The 21522-nt window shown below is 42.1% G+C and overlaps 1 protein-coding gene across 3 annotated transcripts in view; it reads left to right on the top strand.

The window, feature by feature from the left end:
- The window catches only part of JCAD (junctional cadherin 5 associated), a 383851-nt gene that overhangs the window by 307125 nt on the left and 55204 nt on the right, over window positions 1-21522 (top strand). The gene's annotated exons all lie outside the window — the stretch shown is intronic.

The raw sequence follows: 21522 nt of genomic DNA, 5'->3' as shown, positions 1-21522 counted from the left end.
TCCAGCAGGTAAGGGGGTAGGGGCGAGGGGGGAGGGGAGTACCCTTCCCTTGGTTCGAATCTGGAATAATTTCTAATTCATGTAACAGCCCTTTCTAAGTATTTCTACAATTGTCATCAAACTAACTCTGAACATCTGTTTGGACCTCCTACCAATTTAAACAAAAAAAACGAAAATGCAGACTTCAAAATATATCAAAATTATTCAGTACTGGCTCTGGTTTACATTGTGTTTCAAGTAACTTATAAGCAGTAAGTTAGTGTTAATCAGGTATTCTTGCATATCGATCTCCCTAAAAGGATCCCATCTCATTCACCTGCAGCATGACAGGGCGGTGCATTTTCTGCAGCCATCTTTCCACCAGTATACACAAATAGTCTATTGTTGAGCTACGCTGTTGTCTGTTAAATGTCTGTCTGTTACATATCTAACATTCGTAGTTCACAGGCCCTACTCTATTAACCAAGTGTGCATATTCAACCCATTTGCACTAATTCTGGCATCTAATGTTTCAGGAGAGGGAATGTTATGAATACTGTCTTCAATGAAATTAAAATTATCGGTGCAGGCCCATTTCCTAACTTGATGTTAAAATCACTCCCTATTATTAGCCAGAAATAAATTTGTAATTGATAGAAAGGAGGTCATCAACAGCATTATCAACGTGACTTAGTGAGAGATTAGCATTGTTCTTCCGCTACCCAAACTGTTATAAAAACTAATAAGAAAGAGAGAATCACCTAATCTGTTCTTAAGCAATAGATTTTGTATATGTGGTCTATTACTCGAAATTAAAGTTATGTCCAAACTCAATGACGTCTGGACAAGGGTTGCTAAACCACCACAAGACTACCTCATTGTTATTTAGATGTTGAAGTTTATAAGTACAAAAACCATCTAGATGCACTTCATATTCAGCCTAGGATTCTTGCAATAGGATTATTTCATACATTTGCAGTAGGCTTATGACATCAGGGCTATCTAATTTTTTGCTGGAACCTGTTGCATTCTATGATATCCTGTCTCATGGGGATGCGATATGTTTTTTTTTAAAGTGAAATCAGGATTTTATCTGGGATATGGTTACCAATCTGTGGTTGGTCATAAACCAGGTGGAGCAGAGATCAGCAAACTCCACCTTTCTTAGGTCTCCAGCGGGAATCCAGCAGGAAGGGATCATTAGCTTAATGTTAAGTTTATGTTAGCAGAAAGTCAGGGCTATTATTAGGTAGTGGTCCAACAATGGTGTGAGAGTTACTATTAGGTCACTGATATTGTTTTTGTGTGTGAACATAAACTACAATAAATGGTCCCTCTACATGCAGAGACATTCTTTTCGTGTTGTAACCTATTAGATTCATGTCCTGGAGCAACTCACTGGTCTATTTCTTATTTGTTTCCTCTCACTCATAAGTTATAAGTGCCCATGATGATACTGTTAAATGAAGAATGACAGGTGTGGTGGAGTCATTGTAGGTTAATGAACAGTGGGTTATTAGTGATTCAGTGTAGGCCATTCCATCAATCCTCAAGTTCAATTGATAGATTCTGTAGCATGTTTTAACTGGGCAATATCTTTTTCTGGGGAATTTTCCACCGAACACAAACCAGGTACGCACAATTGTCCTTTGTTTAATAAAGTTATTTTTATGAATCTGGGACCGCCAATTCGATAGAATTGATTCCTTAAAGCTGTGCTCCCCTTTCAGGGCAAGAAACACACAGGGTTGCGAAGAATGTATATTTATTGACCAAATAGAAATTATTTAATCAATATCAATAACAATACATTACACTTCTATTAACTCCACTTGTAATGATAAAACATAATTAGCACGATAGTCAGTTCCCAATGCTACAGTTATCAAGACTTTTGTAACACTCACACCACTGTGGCTCTACATTTGATTCGCCCCAAGTACACATTTATTTATTTATTTGGCATTTGTAAAGCACGCCGAACTCTCAGGCATCTGGGCGCTGGTAACAAACAGTACATACATGAAAACAAGCAACAGTGAACGGTGAGAACAAAGAACGGATGCATTGTGGCGTATGGGTCTTGTGTGTAGAACCAGGTTTTAAGTTTTTTTCTGAAGGACCAAAGGGAGGGGTCGGATCTGAGGGGCAACGGGAGGGCATTCCACTGTTTGGCGGCCTCAACTGGGAAGCTACGTTCCCCTACCTTAGCTCTTTTGAATTTGGGCATGGTGAGGAGGTGCAAGGTAGAGGCCCGGGTGGGTCTGTAGGAGTGGGGTTTGGCAAGTTTATTAGAAAGGTAAGAAAAACACAGGTTTGGCAGAAAAAAATCACCAAATCACAGCACTTGTATGAATAAATATAAGAGTGCACATAGGCTGCAGGTGCCTGAGAGGTGTGGGAGTACTGCCAAGTACAACCCACTGTTGCAGAAACAATTAGAGCACGGGCAATTCTCAGTCGCACTGCGCCCAAGAGGGCAATATAAGCATGTGTTGCAAGTAATTGAAGAGAGATGTGGTTTATTTGCAAAGTAGCCTGACACGTGTTTCGAGTTTAAACCGACTCTTCATCCGAGGCTAAACATAATACACAACAAAATCATAGACAATTATGCACCAATAACCAAATAATGTTGGTATAAAAACCATGCATTGTGTAAATTCAAAAATAAGGCAAGAGGCATAAAACACAGAGGCAAACAAAAGGTATAGGTAGATAATTTTGTCATATGGCATAATAAAACGAATAAAAAAGGGTCACAACATAAAAGAAAAGAAGGATTGAAGGGTCACATTATATCAAAGGTCATGATAAAAAAAGGTAAACCACAGCATCAGTGGTAGGTAATAAAAAAGACACAGTACCACATATTGGATGATGTTGAAATGAATGGAGAATCCATGGTGCCGGGATGCAAGAAATACACAGGCGCATGCAACTTAGCGCGATATGGCTCCCTTTCAATTTCGTTTTTGTAACATGGTTGTTTTTTTTTGTTGTTGTTTTTTTCACCGGATATACTTATTTTTTCTAATTGGAAATCCAATATGTTTTAATTGCCTCCTTGACACGAAATCAATCTGACACGGCATCTTTTAGGTTGTTCGGGAAGATACCTTGGGTGAAGGAGTTGTTGAGTGATGTGATGAAAGGGGCGAATTCTGCCACACAGTCTTTGACAAAGGAAGCAGGGCAGATGTTGCCTTGGCACCCTCAGGATTTCAGGCCTATAATGATTTAAGTGACTTCTGGTGTCGAGACTGGTCTAGATTCGAATAATTTGTTAGGTTCGGGCAGGTGTTGGTGTCAGTGGGAGTATCTGGTAGGAGTAGTTTGTTTTTTTGTCGGCAATTTTGATTTGTAATTGGGTGATTTTATCCAGGAGTGCCTTTTGGATGTTAGTGCACCTTAAGACAGCTTTCTGTGTGGTTGGCCGGGGATTTGAGTTCCTGCAAGATGGCAAATCATTCTTTTGTTCCTGTTTTGGCATTTGCTATGCGCTCATTATAGATAAGGTTGTTTGCTTGGAGTATGGCCTGTTTGTGGGGTTTTGATACAGTGAGGAACTGGTCTTTATTTGTTTTTGAATTTATTTTCCATTTTGCCCCAGTGGCTCGCTTTGTGGACCAGAAGGTTTTGAGGTTAGGTGTAAACCAGGATTTAAGGTGAGATACTGGTTTCGGGTTGCGAATGCTCCGTGGAGCGACTTTGTTTATCGCCAGAAGGAGAGTATGATTGTAGAGCTCTACCATGAAGTTGGAGTTGCATGCTGAATGTAGATGGTCTGTGATCGGTCGTAGCATTGGGAGCATGTTCTCAGGGATGACGTTGCAAATGTTTTTTGACCGCGTGGGTGGAGCTAATTGTGGTAGGGCTTTAGGCGTGGTGTATTTTGGGATGGAGAAAGTATTGTGTTCAGACCAGGGGCATGGATGGTTGGAGATGACATTAGTCTTACCATTCAAATCCACCAACCAATCTAGTTTTCGGCCTTGTTGTGTGGGTGATGCGCTGGGTGAATCCTAGTGATACAATCGTATTGTTTGTGGATAGAGCATTATCATCTGCAGGGTCATTGAGGCCTAGATTGAAGTCGGCTAGAATAATACTTCTGGAGGAGGGTTAAGAATTGCTAGCAAGGAGGAAGGCTGTGTCCTCATCAAAGGATTACAGTGGGCCCGGTGGCCTGTATATGATGTGAAAAGTCAGTGGCTGAGTCAGGAAGCGAGAGTTTGATTGAGAGCAATTCTCCTGAGGTGAAGGTTTGGCTGGGCAGTTCTTTGATAGTCATGTGCATACTGGCGATAAGGGCAACATCACCTTCTTTGGCGAGAGGTCTGTCTTTCCTGAAGATGTTATAACCCTCTGGGATAGCTAGAGAGAGGGACAGGCCGGCAGCTGCATGCAGCCACGTTTCCATGACGGCTAGTAGGTCAAGTTGGTTAGACGTGATGAGATCTGAGATGTTGAGTGCATGGGATAGTAGTGATCTAGCGTTGATTAGCCCTCCTTGGATGTTTGCTGGTGAAGGGTTGTTATTTGCTATGGGGCCACTAATGTTAGCAGTGGGTGCACTTGGGCAGGGCCCATGCACAATATCAGCATTAGGTTCACTTGGGCAGGGTTCATACACAATATCAGCATTAGGTTCACTTGGGCAAGGCTCACACACATTGGGCCTCAATACGGGTTCGGCGGTAACCCTGCCGGTGCAGCCCGGTGAGTTACCGCCAGACCCGTAAAAAATTACCGGCACCTGACTTCCCTGTGCCACCAGGCAATTACAAGTCCGGTGGTCGGGAAGTCAGGCGTCAGTAATTTTGTTAATTCCCATTCCCATAGAGTCCTAAAGGACTCTATGGGAGTGGAGACACAGAAGCACCGTTGTTAACGGTGCTGGTGGTTCCATGACGGCTTTGCCTACCGTGACCGCTGTGCCCGGCAGGGTCTGACCTGTCAGTCACATCGGCTTCAGCAGGCAAACCCATAGTTTGCCGGCCCGCAAACAAGGGTGCCAGTGAGCCTACCGGCACCCTTATTTCCGGACCGGCAAACTCGGCATGAGGCCCAGTATCAGCATTAGGTTCATTTGAGCAGGGCCCCTACACAGTATCAGCATTAGGTTCACTTGTGCAGGGCACACACACAATATCAGCATTAGGTTCACTTGGGCAGGGCTCATACACCATATCAGCATTAGGTTCACTTGGGCAGGGTCTATATACAATATCAGCATTAGTCTCACTTGGGCAGGGCTCGTACACAATATCAGCATTGGATTCACTTGGCCAGGGCACATACACAGTATCAGCATTAGGTTCACTTGGGCGTGGCTCATATATAATGTCAGCATTGAGTTCACTTGGGCAGGGCACATACACAGTATCAGCATTAGGTTCACTTGGGCAGGGCACATACACAATATCAGCATTAGGTTCACTTGGACAGGGCACATACACCATATCAGCATTTGGGTAACTTGGGCAGGGCTCATACATAATGTCAGCATTGGGTTTTACTTGGGCAGGTACATACACAATATCAGCATTAGGTTCAGCAAGCAGTAGGGGGTGTTACCACTTGGTGTGTGCTCATACAGGGTGGTAGGAGCTTGGGGCTTAGAAGCGAACTCTGTTGTAAATGTGGGATTGCGGTTGTCATTACAATTAGGGTTGTCAGTGTGATGCACATAAGGTGAGTTTGACAAGGGCAATGAGTAGTGCCAAAGGCTCACATGCACTTTCGTGATGCGGCCTGACGGTCGGGCTGCAGAGTTCCTATGGGGGTATGGATAGGTCACGGGGGGTTGTATTCTGGCAGTTTGTAAGGACAGATGATCATTTTGTTCCTGTGGGGTGGGCTGTTGCTGCAAAGCGGCTTTGGTCGTGTTGAAATTGATTATTTTCTGTGGGGTGCAAGGTAGCAGCGCATCGAGTAAGAAGATGGTGGGTGGTTTGCTGAAAGGATCAGTATGGACACATGCAGGGCCGGAATTAGAAGCTTCTTACCGGAGTGGAGCACCTGGCCTCAAGTGGCCTGACAGAACCAGACAGGAAACAGCCTTGTGAGTGGGCCCATGGAGGCGGGCGGCTTTGCCTGCCGGTGCTCCTCTATAGGTGGCAGGCGGCTGGGGCCAATCAGAGATGATGATAGTGGGCTGACTTAGCCCAAGACTTGTTGTGGCAACGGTGGTGGCCATTTTGATGCAGAGCTTGTTTTCCTCGATCGGGTTACACTGCCATGCAGTGCAGGCTCGGGAGAAGACCTCTGCCGGTGTAAGACTTGGTGGGCTGGCATGCACAGCAGTGCTTACATCAAATGCTGGCCCAATGGTGTTTCCGCATTTGTGACAGGCTCGGGTGCGGCATGGATGGTCTCTAGTGGTTGCTGCAGCCAGCGCCTGATAGTAAAGTGGCCGGCAGGGCCAGGCAGGAAACAGCCTTGTGAGTGAGCTTTTGGAAGAGGCCGGCTTTGCCAGCCAGCGCTTCACCATAGGTCCATTTGCAGGCGGCTGGGGCCAATCAGAGATGATGAAAGTGGGCTGACTCGGCCCAAAGCATGTTGAGGCAATGATGTCGGCCATTTTGATGCAGAGCTTGTTCTCCTCGATCGGATTACACTGGCATGCAGTTCAGGCTCGGGAGAAGACCTCTGCCGGTCTAAGACTTAGTAGGCTGGCATGCACAGCCGTGCTTACCTCAGATGCTGGCCCAATGGTGTTTCCGGATGTGACAGGCTTGGCGCTGCATGTTTGGATTGAATGCATGAAAATCCAGGAGGAATCTTTCATTTTCAAGTAGTTAAAATATCCCTACCTATCCAAATGTCGCTACTTCCCCTTTATTCAAAATAGATAATACCCTCTGCCCCCTACTCAATATACATGTTAGAATTTCAACAGCATTTTAACCAACGATTTGACCTTTGGGTATGTGAATGGCTCGTAGAAAAGAAAAGGTATTCTCAGCAGTATAGTGGAAGAACTTTCTTCAGTGATGTTTGTATTCCATTATCTGGGTAAAATGTACTTTTCTCCCCTTCAATGGGCACCTTGAACAGCAGAATAATCACCCTCCCCCTTTTGTGTTGAGAAACACTGCATAAATCACAATATTCTGCTTGATGTACCCACAAATTACTTCAATGTCCTTCTTTTTCTCAGTATGCACACCGTATGATGGCCTTTTCAACCCCTGTTAATAGTTCTCCTGTGCTAGACACCCTCACCAGAAAAAAGTGTCAGGTCAATCTCACTCTATAAACACCATGTCACCTAATCTTTCAATATCTATTTTTTCCAGAGGCACATACACTTCGGAAATGTTCCTCAACTTCACGGGATGCACAATTAATTCATCTATACCCACCCCTCGGTACAAAAAAAAATAGGGACTGGGATTGACTGTAATTCCCTTTTATTTACCTCCCTTTTAGATAATACTCACTTCCTGACTTCTTTTGGCTGAATCCTATTAAGGACTGCTTCAATTATCTGCTACAATTATCCCCCTCCAGGAACATGTGGGCATCAGCCAGTAAGATAAGATCAGATTTTCCACACAGCCTGTCTGCTTTCCCTTCGACTGGACAAGGCCTGGGGCTTTAAGTCCTGCTAGGCCTCTCTTACAGTCTCTGAAGATAATCCATCAATGGGTCTAAAAAGAGAGCAAACTAGTCCATCTCCTGTTGTAAAGCAGGTTCCATAATAAAAGGCCATCTCTGTAGTAGAGTTCATCAATTTATTTATTCAGGTTAATCAGGTTACAATCAGATGACATCAAGAGAGATACTTGGGGAGAGCACACTGGCTCACACCACCCAGGCTACATCTTCCAACTGCCTAGGTTAGACCCCCACTCACACAACACTCTGCTCAGGAACACAGGGTTCCACACTAACATTCCACACGGACATTTCCTCTCTGCAGACATGCATACAGGAACAAACCACAGGTATAACATCACACTCACACCAGGGTATAACATCTCCACCTGGTTGTTATCAATCCTCCTTCCCCTCCTTACTTTCAGCGAGTGAGTAACCTGACAGTGAGTGTCCATGAGTGAGTGTCTGAATCCAAGTGTTTGTCCCTTTTTTTGTGTGTGTTTGACCTTTTTTTAGAACAGAAGCCCCCCTTTTTGAGGGGTGTATGATTTTTTTTCCAAATCTAATTGGTGAATGTATAAGATTGGACAATGTTCCCAAAGTGACATCACAGTAGACCTTCCCCCAGTAGTCATTGGGCATATTAAAAAAGTAGGCAGTCAATGAGAGTAACTTCTACTCCCAGTTTCCCTCCCGTTGAATATGATGTCATCTCAGAGGTTTCTTGCATTAAAATGTCTCACTTTCTGAAACATTAAATTCCAAATTGTGACTATTGTTGCAAGTTGTATCATTATAGCACAAATAATTTTGGAGTTTTAGATTTTTCCCTTTAACTCACTTATATATTTATATTCAAATTATGTTTCCATCTCGCCACAGACAACGATAGGCTATATGGGTCTCTCGGGTGTGCTGTCTCGGTGCAGGGAAATATACATTAGTCTAATCTGCATATGAAAACTACATTTAAAAACGGCATTGGTCCATCTAATAGAGGATTTTCAGCTTAACGTGTCAACACATAAATTAGTTCTCTAAGAGGTTTGATTCCAGAGATACAGGCGTTGTAAACAATTCAATGTACATATAAAGGACATTTTCCTTAATACCACAATATTGCATTACACTTTCATTTCTCCTGCTTAGGTGCAAAGACTAGAAACATGGTATTTATTTTCTTTTAAGTCTGGGCTGTAAATCTGCTCTTGCTGATTCAGGCCTGGCTCATATGGCCTTTCTGGCTCAGGGCCTGACTGATGAAGAGAACCTTTGCAATTTAAATATTTGTGGTTTTATGGTGTTTCTTCTGTCTCCTCTTGAGAAGTTTCCAGATCTGTAATCCTGTCAAGTGTTACATTCTTTCATTCAGGGAGGCCTGTGAGATGGTGTGCATTGTTAATAGATTTGAAATGAGCAGGACCATGGATTCATCTGAATTTAAATAACCTTTTTAAATGTTCACCCCTAACATACACAGTAATAAAACACAACTCTTAAACTTAATTGCACTGTCTGGTTTGCTTCGCCTGTTTGAAGGAGGATCCTTATCTGCATTGGGAAGGCTTCAATGAGTTTATAAGCTTGGGAAGGAACTATCTGTCCTCACATCCCGTTTGCTGGGATTCAGGGTCTTTGTAAATTGAAAGAATTCCCATATGTCAGAATTCAGTGCGGGCTCCATTTAAAGTTGGTTTCAGTCACAATTGCATCTTTTAATGTGACTTTTTCTGTTACCCTTGATTTGATATTTTCCCCAAACAGAGCAGCATAAAATATTGTTTCGCTTTATTTAAACTGCTGTTATTTCTCCTCTGTTTAGGCAGTTCCCTATTTTAACAAAACTTGCAGGTTATTTTCTGGTATTTGAAATGTTCACCCGAGGCCTTGTCAGCTATGGTTTTGAGTGGCTGGAAAACATTGCACATTTTGTTTGCATGTGTGTTTCCCAACTGCTGTGTGCAGGCAGCGGCTCAAATATTGTTTTTTAAGTGATGCATTGCTCTGCATCTTTTCTAATGAATCAGATGTCTCTACAGTAGTTGCTACCCTGATATGCCATTTCTGTTCCCATGAATATTTTATGTAACTTAGGAAGCAGCTTGCCAGGGATGTTAACTGAAGGATTGGCATGCTATTTTATCATAATACTTAAAAGGTCACACTAAGACATCAATTGTACATGCATTTTGGTGAGTAATGGCAAGATTGTTGACAGGATGCCTGAAGGGTTATGGTTTAATATGAATCCATTGTTGGTTAGATGTTGCAGTCTGTGTAGAATGAGAATATATTGATTGACTTACTGACTGGGATGTTGTTGACCACTTACAGGTGCAGGTTGAGCCCTTAGGTGAATTGACTGACCGGCTTGTTGAAGAGGTGGCATGGTTTGTCAGATGTTATGTTGGGTGAATGGGATTTTACTTTTTCAACTAAGATCAGTTACAAAAGCTTTTGTCCCTCGTCTAAAAGTATTGTCTTGCATCTAAGATCGACAAATAGTCTCACGTTAGTTCCTTCACAGATTCTCAGTATTTCAGAGCATTACAATTTAGTGATCACTGCTATAAGGATCTATTATACATTATATGTTATTCCATTTGTTTCTCTAAGCTTGTTAAGCCTTGTGTCGTATAGGCAAACCCATTAAACTTTATACATTTATTTTTCTGCAGTGTCTTAGGCTTGGACATTTCTAGTGTAGTTTCTACTTATCAAACAGTTAGAGAAATAATGATATTTGAAAAAGGTATCTATTTCTGTGCTCTTCGAATATTGATAATTTGTGTGGGGTCATGCTTTGTATGTTCAGCTATCTAACTCAGCCAAATAGAATAAGAAACTGACAGTTGATATACTAGTTATTTGCTAGTTTGAGGTAATTGGAGTACATGATAGCCCAACTATTTCTACTTGCTTTCATTATGATGTTGCTGACATCTCCAGGTGGCGTTTTGGGTTCCTCTCAGGATGTAAGGGCCCCAGAGATGGTACTTGGAGAAGGTATAATCGAGTAGTACCATTATGTTGATGGAAACAATGCAGATCTGTGGAAGAATATTATAGGATAGCTGGAATAGTTTTCCTGTTGAAGGTAATGGGAGGGTATGAATAGTTGAGACAGAACGGAAGGATTATAGGTAGGTAAATCCATTCAAACGAAGGTGAGTAGAAATTGTATCCATTCCAGACAACATCATTAAAACTTCAAAAAGACAAGAATCACACATGATTAGATCAGATTGTGTAGAGAACGAATGTAGACAGCCATTCATGGTCCTTGGGCTAGGCCGGGCCACATCGAATACTCAATAATGGTCCCTACAACATCAAGGGAAATCTGTTTAATCCAAAGTGGGAAAATAATTAATGGTAGCATTCTCCAACAGGGATAAATTGGCAAGAGTATAATTATTCCAAAATGTATACTTTGTTGAAGACCTGAGACTCCAAGCAGAGAGTGGGTGGTAGATCCCTCTCCTCTGGCACAGCCTCCCTCCTCCCCTCAGACTTGAGCCAGACCTTCTTAAGTTCAGGAAACTTTTCAAGACTTTCCTTTTCTCCTCTTCTTTCCCTCTCCCCCTCCCGTGCTAACTCTCCCTTTGCCGCTGTGACTGGGAGCTGGTCCCTTCTGTGTCATACAGGGGCCACTCCACCCCCTACCAGGCCCTCCGCATCCCTTGCCAGCACTTGCCTTTGGGCACCCTTTACCAACTAGCCCAGCCTGGTCTTCCATGTCCACAGCACTCATGCAAAATGGGCATTTGTGAAGTCCTATTTTTGTGTTGGTAATGAGTTATTTTACACCATAAACTGTGCCTAACAATTTGAGTGATTGGATTGTATCCAAAGGCCGCGTAGCTGTACTGTAGGAATTGGCACATTTAAATATTTTCACTAGGAACCACTTGCTGCTGATGATGGGCCCAAAGTCCCCTGATGTTAAAAACGCAGGCCTTTACTCTGTTGGCACTTCTGCAGACAAGAGACAAGAAAGTGTTGCCATCTACCTCAAGTCATCGAAAGAAACAGAATTGCAGCCAGTAGCCATGATAAGGTGCTCTGGAACATTGAGTGGAAAGTCAGTGTTTGGGTTAGCAGACCTCACTTACCCCATGGGGGCAAATGCTAAAGGCAGTGATAGTTCATGGATGGGTAGGAAGGTGAAACACCAAAGCGCCCATGCCTAAATCTAAGCATCAATTCAAGTTAAAATAGTATTATATCATTGTTGTTCTAGTTAAGCACATTGCCATACCAGTTTCCACTCTAACCCCCCAAAAAATAAACATGCAAGTTTCGCATTCTCCCAAAATGTATAATGGCACTTTCATATTGCATTGTTACTGTGCCAGTTTCCGACTGCCCCTAGAATAAAACCATGCCAGTGAACTGGAGAACTTCCAGCCCTTTAAGATGGGTCAGCAATACATTTGAGAGGAATGGGGATGCAGAGGTTACTCAAACATCAATAAACTAAACGACTCAGGAAGTTGGCAAAAAGATCACTGTTTTAATATCAATTATCTAAAACAGGGAGTACAACAAATGTCATTGGACGTATCATAGCAAGGTCTCTCAACTTACTTTATAAAATAGCACACTTTTTATACTAAAATCTCATCATAGGTGACATACAACCTGCTTATTACTAACGTCATCCTACGTGGCAAACTACAAAAACCTACTAAGGCGAGTGATAAGGTCTAAGGGAACATCTAAGTATATAATCCATACTTGTCTAATGGGAGTGAGAAAGGTGCTAGGTTTCTTAAAATCTGGTGGGGCAACAAAGCCATTGCCTCAAAAGAGATCACTATGAACGTCACTAAATACACGACGTCCTATTGGCTACGAAATTATAGGACCCCTAATCATGCAATCCTCTATCATTGGCTGGCTTCTAACCTCAGTCAGCAACCTTCGGCCCACGCTAGCCACACGCAGGTCAAGCGTCCAGGTGCTGGTGAGTTAGTCTTAAACATCTGCTTCCCACCAATTAGAACAACATCCATCATCACCTCAGTGGTCGGTTGTCAATTAGGGTCTTTGAACTTGTCCTTGGGAGGTTTCTTTTGCTCTGGAAGATACAGGGGAGGATCGGCGCGCTCTGACCTTGTGCGTAGGTGTGACCATCATGCTTGTCCAACTCCTTCTCCCCATGTGACTGAAGACCATGAAATTGTGCTTTCAGTGTATTTAAAATGCTATTTTCTAATAGAACTCTGACATCTTCTTTGTTCTCTCGAAGCTTCTGAACAGGAGATTCATTCCTTCACAAGATTGTAACTAATTTCTGTTCTTCTCAGTGGCTTAATATGGCTTAATATGGCTTAATATGGCTTAATACGACGTTGGGCTTCTTGGCTCATTCAACCTCGCCTTTCTAAAATTCGCTTGTAATTCATTTGTTGTTTTAACTCCGCCATGCTGAAAAAAGTGCCCTTTCTCCATTAGCTCAGCTCTGCTTATAGTTCGTATTGGAACCATCCATTCTTTACTCATTCTTATATAGCCATACATTGGCGCTTGCCGCAATCTATTCACTATAAAGATGGCCTCATGAAAACTCTATCTGCTTGCGTTACTTTGCGTTTGTACACGTGTGAACTGGCTTAATATTTTCATCGTTTCTGTAGCATAAGCCTCTTTATTATGAGCCGAAGATGTTGCTTATCTTTGATACTTTCTTGATGCCGTATAGAATATCCGCATTCTCTCGTCTCTGCATCTCTTTTATGTACATCAGCTCGACTCTCGCCTGACGTCACCAATCTGCTTCGTCATTCAGGCATCCTGCTTCTTTCTGGGATTTCGTTTAAACAACCATCATACTGTCTTGAATGCATGCATGGTTTTCTCAATGGGAACCTTGCTTCCAGGATTTCCTTTGTTGTTTCAATTGTTCTGCATATGTCACATACTCTGGTTTCCAACATATAGGCATTCTGGGTAAAGTGGTTGAGGTGGGGGTACTTAGCTCCTTCTCCACACCAGTATTAATAGTATCATGTCTTGCTCCCGTAGGCACATTGTTGTCCTAGCTTTTACTTTTATGTAGAATATTAGATGGACAATCCCAGTTTCTCCAAGAATCTACAATGTCACTATAGAAAATGCCATGCTTATGTTATCCCAGTTAAGCACATTGCAATGCTCATGCCAAAATTCCCCCTAGACAATTAACAAACCGTTTCCAATGTTCTTGTCAGTGTCAGTTTCAACAGCAGTTTTGCCCCATTTAAGCACATTGTCATGTTAGTTCCCACAATGCTGCTAGAAAATTATAGTACCATTTTCACATTGACTTCAGAAAATTATCTTGCACCTTTCATCAACATATTTTAATGCTCTTTTTCATATTGCCCCCAGGTGATAACAATGGTTGTTTAGCATTGCATTGTGCACATTGTCACACAGATTTCCGCAGTGCGAGTCTAGGTAGCCACACTGCTGTGCCACTTTCACAGTGCATTCATAAGCTTGCATAGTATTGATTTCATATTGTCCCTCGAAAATTGCTGTTGCTACTTTTCCCCAGAACATTAGCCAATGCCACATTTGCATTGTCCTGAGAAGATTGTCCAATACCACTTTTGCATAGCCTAGGAACATTGCCCATGTCACTTTTACCCAGAGGTGGCTGGTGAGTTTGAAACCTGGGTGGGGCATACATTTCCCCGGGGCAATTTTTGAGAGAGCGTGCGCAGTGCGAGCGGGTTTTCCCGCTGCAATTCTTTTTTTTAAATGGCCTCCAAAATGTGCAATTTACTGTGCAAAAAAACCCACCGAAATATGACAAAAAGCATTAGGTTTTACATACTAATGGTGGTACATTATTGTTACGTGTGCAAGTGTGACGGTGTATTTTACAGCAGCTTATATTGAGAATAGCTGGTACTATGGTGTATGTATAAAGAAATTCATTATATAGTCAGTAATGATGGAAACATATATGTTTGTCATGATGTTACTGGCATTCATAGGTCTTCATCCTCTTACTAAGGTGGGATTTTAGGCATTTTCTGAAAGGGGAGAAACTAAGCTAAAATATTACTTTTTTGTTTTTAACCTCTAATGGATGTCTGCCTCGCTGAGCTGCCATTGTTGCTCAAAGTTGAAACACGTGGAATGTACAGGTCACACAAATAGCACATACATATTGCATGGAGAAAAATGCAACAGAAATAGTTTACCATTTTCAGTGCTTTATTATCAACCAACAACCATAACATCATAATCTGATCAACAATTAAAGAAACTTCACATTTCTCACAGTTAAGTCAAATATATCACTGCAACCTTAAACAAAATCCTAACATGTTAGGCTATTGAAACAAAGAATTGAAGGTAACCCTCAAAATAACTACAAATAGCTTGTAACAGAACATTCACACAAGGTCAATCATTTTGAAAGTTTGTACACAAATTGGGCACGTCTATTTTTTAGAGAGGCAAATTGATCAATAGTCCGTGTATTGAAGTCAGGGATCTCTTGAATGAGTTCTTTTTCCATGGAGATCATGGCCGAAGCATTCAGACGATCCTCAGTCATTGTGTTTCTCAAGAATGTTTTCACTCGCTTCAGGGTGGAGAAACAGCGCTCAGACACAGCTGTTGTCATGGGTGTAGTAATCAGAATCTTTAATAACTGCATTGTCTCACAAAAAGCTTCTTCGAGATTGTTTTCAACAAACAATTTTAATAAAGAAATTGCCCCACTCGCACTAGAGAATTCCGGTCTCTCATAAACAATTGAAACCTCAGTGCGCAGTCTTTCCTTGTTTCACATGGGGTAAGCTTGGACAGTTGCAGTCAGTGCATCATTGGGAAAAGACTGTCTATGCATTTGAAATAGGCCACTCTGCAACAATTTGGCCCCTTCCAAGTGTTTGTTAATGTCAAGGGTTTTGACCCATGTTGAATCAATAGACTGGGTGGATGTGGGGATGAACTATCGCTGCCCACATTCACGCCAGAATAGTAGAACTGCGCAGTTGGCACGAGACCACTCCAAAGATACAACCTTCTTGTGGGGGGTTCCACATCACCACTCTACTGTAAGGATGCCATCAAAATAATGTTAAGCAAGGGTCCTATACTATCAAGCAAAAGACCACTCTATTGAAATGCAGTAATTCAAGACAACTCAAAAATGGATGCAGTACCGACAAATTCCCCAAGGTGGCGCTAGCGGTCTAAACTCTGACAGGGAAACTGTATTTAGGAGTTGCAAGAGGGGCAGGGACTTCAAAGCTTGTTGGTTAATTGAAAATCTAGCCACCTGCTGTTCCCAGAGGCTAAGAGGCTGGGAAACCTTAACACCTCAGAGATTCCCACACTAGGAGGCAGGATATCACATGACCCTGTTGATTGATTGAGGAGAGACTTCCAGGCAGCCTGCTGAAGCCCACACAAAAGGCTCTTTCTGTTGAATGGGGTATGTTAATTTTGAGTGTTTCCTGTCAACAGCCCTCTGCCAGCAAGGAGAGACATGTGATCACTGACCCACCCAGACTCCTGGAGGCGGACCCAAACACTTGGGGGAGTTGAATTGCAACAAATATATAACAGTGATAATTTATTGTAACCAAATGACAGGAATGTACAACTTTGAGAGTCTTAGTTTGAAAAATGCCCTCACGATTTGAGTCCAAACTCCAATTTGTACCATGTTCTGGGGCAAAACCCCGCTAATTATGATTATTGTAGATAATGTGTTTAAGCTAGAGACATGGAAAGTTACTGGAATATATGTGGAAGGGAAATGTACCTTTGTATAATTTTTGATGAAAATCCACTGTTGCAATACCCACTAAAATCGAAAATAAGTTGCCATTTTTGAATGCAAGCTCCTAGAAACGCCAGAGTCGGGACAGGGACTATCTTTAGTAATATATGCTGTGTGTATGTGATGTCAAACAACTGTGTACCTGGGAAATATGTATTTGGATCAGGAATAGATTTGTGTGCACATTGACCAGGGGAGTGTCATTTCTGCAGGTCATAAAAATGACATCACTCTGACACACTATCCCTTCCCAAATCAGGGACCAAAGAATCTATTGACCTATCAAATCAAGAGAGGGGCAGGCTTAGGGATGCTAGCCCTTCCACCCACTTTTTAAAACACATAAAAAGAGACTGCTGGGACAGGTAGAGACATTCAATTCCATTTTCTGCGGGACGCTCTGCCGGGAGACTCCAGACTTCACATCCATCAATCTTCAAAGTCCAGAACTTTGCTTCAGAACTTAAAGCAAGGGCCTAAACCCACAAACTGAGAACTCTTATCAGCACGCCTCAGCATCCTTAAAATCATCTGCAAACTATTCCACAGCTGGGCGAGCTGTCTGAATTGTTTTGCCAAGAACAATTGCCAGAGACCAGACCAGAGATCCAGAGAACCAGAGGCTGCTGTATCCAGAGAGCTGACCCAGACCGCTGTGAGCAGAACCAGAGATCCAGACCGCTGTGAGCAGAACCGGTGCCTGAATGACCCACCGAGCAGAGAGAACCGAAGTCCAGTCCAGTTGACCAGATCCGTGACGAGGCCCATTCATTTCAAAATTAGGAGTGAGTATCCGCCATAACTGTGAAGAACCCAATCTCTTAGTTAAAATAATCTAATTCAAGCTATTTTAACCTAATTAGAACAGCCTACTAGAAATCATGTCATCTGTCATTTTTAAAGCTGCACAACTGTCACCTGTCAGTTCTGCAGCTGCAAGCTGTCACCTGTCATTTTGAGTTTTACTTTAAATCTGAAAATCTACCTTTATTAAATCATCCGTATCTCCGGAACCGTTTGTGCTAGGAACGAGATTTAACTTTCATCTGAAAGCTTAGAATCTAGGCTTTCCAGCGAACCTACTCCCTATACTTATTCCGTAATCGCGAGACACGCACTCGCGCAATTTACCGCGATATGCGATTTGGCCCAATTTCTTCATCTGTAGAAATCAGCAGCTTTTTGCTTCTCTTTGCTAAAATTCGTTTGCAATCTGCTAATCATTCATAGAGTATTGTTAAAGTGAGCCTGAACTAATATAAAATAGCCATTACCTACCCTGAACCTCTAGAGGGAATTAAAAGCAATGTTAGCACCTTTTCACTTCCTTGCAAACCACATTAAAGTAATTTGCCTGTGTTTAAAACTCATCCCTGTTTTCCGTAAGCTTGCTGGGAGAACTGGAACTGTGTATTGCATTATAAAGTGTGATTTGTTGGGATTCTTGAAGACTGTGTGCTCTCCTTCCATTTCTTGTATTGCATAGGGGGGGGGAGTGAATTGTCAAAAGAAAAAGTGATCATATTACCTTCTGCTAAAATCATAACAAGTTATTTCTGTACTGCATTTTATTCCACCTTGCGTTTCATTGAACCATATAAAGCATTCTTTCCCACCTTATTCTTCTGTTCCTATTCATAAGTTACCTCTTGCTGACTACTGCTCATATTCACAAGTATAATATCCATTATCAATTTATTTATAGAAGTTTGATATATATATATATATATATATATATATTGTTTAAATTTTCAAATAAACCTTTTAATTTGCAAAACAAACCTACTTCTTGGCTCAGTGGGGTCAGGGGGACTCTAAGAGGGGGGTGTTATACAAGGGTTGTCATCCAGAGTACTGAACTGGATATAAAAATACATCAATAAGGGTTTTCCTCAGCATCCCAGACTAGGAATTGACTTAGCTGTAGTGTTGATTGAATATCGCTTACAGTAAATGCAAGGCGTTCTTGGGCTTGGGTAACTATGATATCACATACTTCTTTTGCCAAACGATTCAAAGTGGTCATATTTACATTGCGACTTGCAAAAGTTGCCTCTGATGGAAGTTTAGCTTCCAAATTGTCAGTGATTTCACATACTCTGCCAATGCACTTGATAAAAGTAGCAGTAGCTTTTTTCACATACACAGAGTCAATGTCTCGCTTCTGAAGCTGGTTATACAGAATGTCAACATGGGGCATTATGTCATTGAACAAAAAAGGAAGAAAAGGATCTCCTTCTCTTTTCAGAGTTCGAATGAATCCCCGGGCCTCATGCACAGTAACCCCTTCAAAGTCATCCTGTTTTTCAATGATCTCAAAGCATCTACGGAGTGCTTCCCATGCTGATATATTGCTTCTACTACCCGAATATGGTAGCTCCAGCGAGTGCGAGATGGTCTTGGAAGTCTTTTATCTGATGCCTCATCTAGAACTTCGGTTCTTTTTGGAGATTGAGAAAAGAATGTACAGAAGCCAGAGATATCAGTAAAAAAAATTCGAGCTTCTGAGAATTTGGAAACACCTTGTTCAATGATGAGGTAAAGCTGGTGTGCATAACAATATATATAGTGGGCTTTTGGATACACTTCAGCTACTTTCTTTTGGACTCCACCAGACACCCCCTCATTACACTTGCACCATCATATGTTTGCGCAATTACTTGGCTCTCTTCAGGGAATACTTTGTCCAATTTTTCCATTATGGCAGTAGCAATGGTCAGCGCCCTAGAGTCTTTCAGATGAGTAAATCCATAAAACCTTTCAACAATTCTGTATCGTTCATCAATGTAGCGATAGACTAGCACAGACTGAGTCTTAGTGGAAGCATCAGTTGTAGCGTCTGCCTGAAGAGCAACATAATCTGTACGTTTTAACTGCTCTACAATGATCTCTCTGGTGACCATGAGCATGCAGTCCAGCAGCTCATTCTGAATTGTTTTTGAAAGTCCCTTCACTACTGTTGCATTCTTTAAATGCAGTCTATGCTCGATACAAAATCCACCAGGCCTCTAAATACACCAGGATTCAACGAATCTTCAGTTTCATCATGGCCACATAAAGATAATTCAAATGCACCACAAAAACGCACACAGTCGATTAAGTTGGCCAAGATGTATCGGTTTTTATCCACATCCTCATTATGCTTCATCACGCTCCGGCGATAGACGTCGTCCAACCGTGTTGCAATGTTTACACTTCCCAACATGCGCAGCTGTAATATATTCTCAATATGAGATTTGCACGATTCATGTCTCTTGCTTTTTCTGACAAGTGCTTTAAGTCAGTGACTCCTGTTTTCGTCCAGGCTGTTTCACCTCCCAACAGCAGGCAGGGGAAGCAGAACAAAGACAGCTTAGCAACACTACCAGTGAGCCATGTCTTCTTTTCATACCAGGCCATGGAAAATGTGCGTGTGTAGGCCTTTCCCCAATCTTTTGCGGACTTCTCAATTTTTAAATCTGGCCGATCAGGCCCTAGTTGTTTCACCTCCAGGTTTTCACTGTGTGTGAGTCCAGAAAAGGGTTTTAAGAGCAATTGATCCACGGAATTCATTTTCAGCAAGAACGGCACCTGTTAATAAGCAGAAATTATTATGTAAAATGCATATGGGATCATGTAGTAATTGTTCAAAGGTATGCTCTTTAATAACACAGAAGTATAATTTGTCGTTACTAGGCACAGATAACATCTGCAATTATACCCAACTCACCTGTACTTGACATTGACCAGTACAGTTGAGTTGGGTATAACTGCCGATTATGTATGCATGAGTTAACATACATGCCTTTTAGCAACTGTGACACCAGCCACACATCACATATTGCAGTTTGTTTGGCAAATGAATGCTTATGGAAGAAATGAGGTAAGTTTGTTCTGTTAATACTGCTCTAAAAAACATTGTTTACAATGGGGGGAAGAAATGCAGTTTGATGTTTTCGACTGCATCACAACCCCTACCCCTCCCAAGGACTGTTGGAGCAATGGCAAGTAAAGAAGGCATTCTGATGTTTCAAAGGTGGTGAGAAATATCAGCTGTAAAACTGAAAACACTGTATACCATTCAACTGAAAGATACCAGGACATCATGAGTGGGAACCACCACCCAATCCTATCCTTTGAAAAACACTTTCCAAATGGACAATAAGCTTGCTTCTGTTGACCTATAAGCAAGCTTTTTTGCATTATATGACTTATGACTTTCCATTTTCACATGCCACCCTCTCAGCTAGCCAGAGATACTATTGTTTAGTCTGTACTGTTCATCTGATTTTCCCCACTTCTTTGATCCCCACAAACATGGGCTTCTTTTCCAACATTTTGTTAAGCAGGAATTCTGTATGCCTTCTTTACTAAAGAACCCAAAAAGAGTTAGAGTGCCCTGACTACACAATTCTACAAAAGACTCATGGTAGCTCACCTGCCTTGTCGTTCTGGAGCATGGTCACTGCAACAAACTCCTTCTCCGCTATGGGACAACCAAATCCCAGAAGGTGCACTATAGAGGTTGAAGTCCGATGATTTTAGTTTCATAATTACCTTGAACTGGTTGGATTTGTTCATGCAAGTTGTTTTCTATGGTCTGTAAAGATAAAGCGAGAGACTGATCTGAGAAAGGGCAACATAGGCTAGGCTCAGAGGCTCAGATCAGTATTGAAATGGTTTCAGACGTTAAGGAGAGAGTTAACTGCTTGTAACATTGAAGCTGCACCAGAATAATAGTCTCATTACAATGTGTAAAGAAGTTAGATGCCCCCACACAAGTGAGTTTGCCCTTTCCCCAAAGTCTCTGAAGTTACCCTCCCTACATTTGAACGGTTAGGTGGCCCTCCACCCCACCAAAATGGGTTGCCCTATTTATAAAAAAAAAACAACAAAACAAACTTAAATGTTATGGTTATTGACCCACCCATTGACTACCCATGGCCATGGCCAAGCTAATCCCAATGGCGATTACCACCCACTTCCTACCCTTCCCCATGCAAAACACATCCTCCTGGGATCTCTTTGAGCTAGCTTTATCAAGCATAACCAGCAAACTGTGTGCTCGAAAGGCTTCACAGGAGGACTCTCCATATCCCACTGCACTCTGAAGCCCATCCCATTCCACAGGGGCCGAAGCAGGCATTGCACTCTGAAGCTCA

This window comes from Ambystoma mexicanum, chromosome 2q, assembly GCF_040938575.1.
Source record: "Ambystoma mexicanum isolate Mex_15411 chromosome 2q, UKY_AmexF1_1, whole genome shotgun sequence".
Lineage (NCBI taxonomy): Eukaryota > Metazoa > Chordata > Amphibia > Caudata > Ambystomatidae > Ambystoma > Ambystoma mexicanum.
This window is presented reverse-complemented; position numbering and strand designations above follow the sequence as displayed.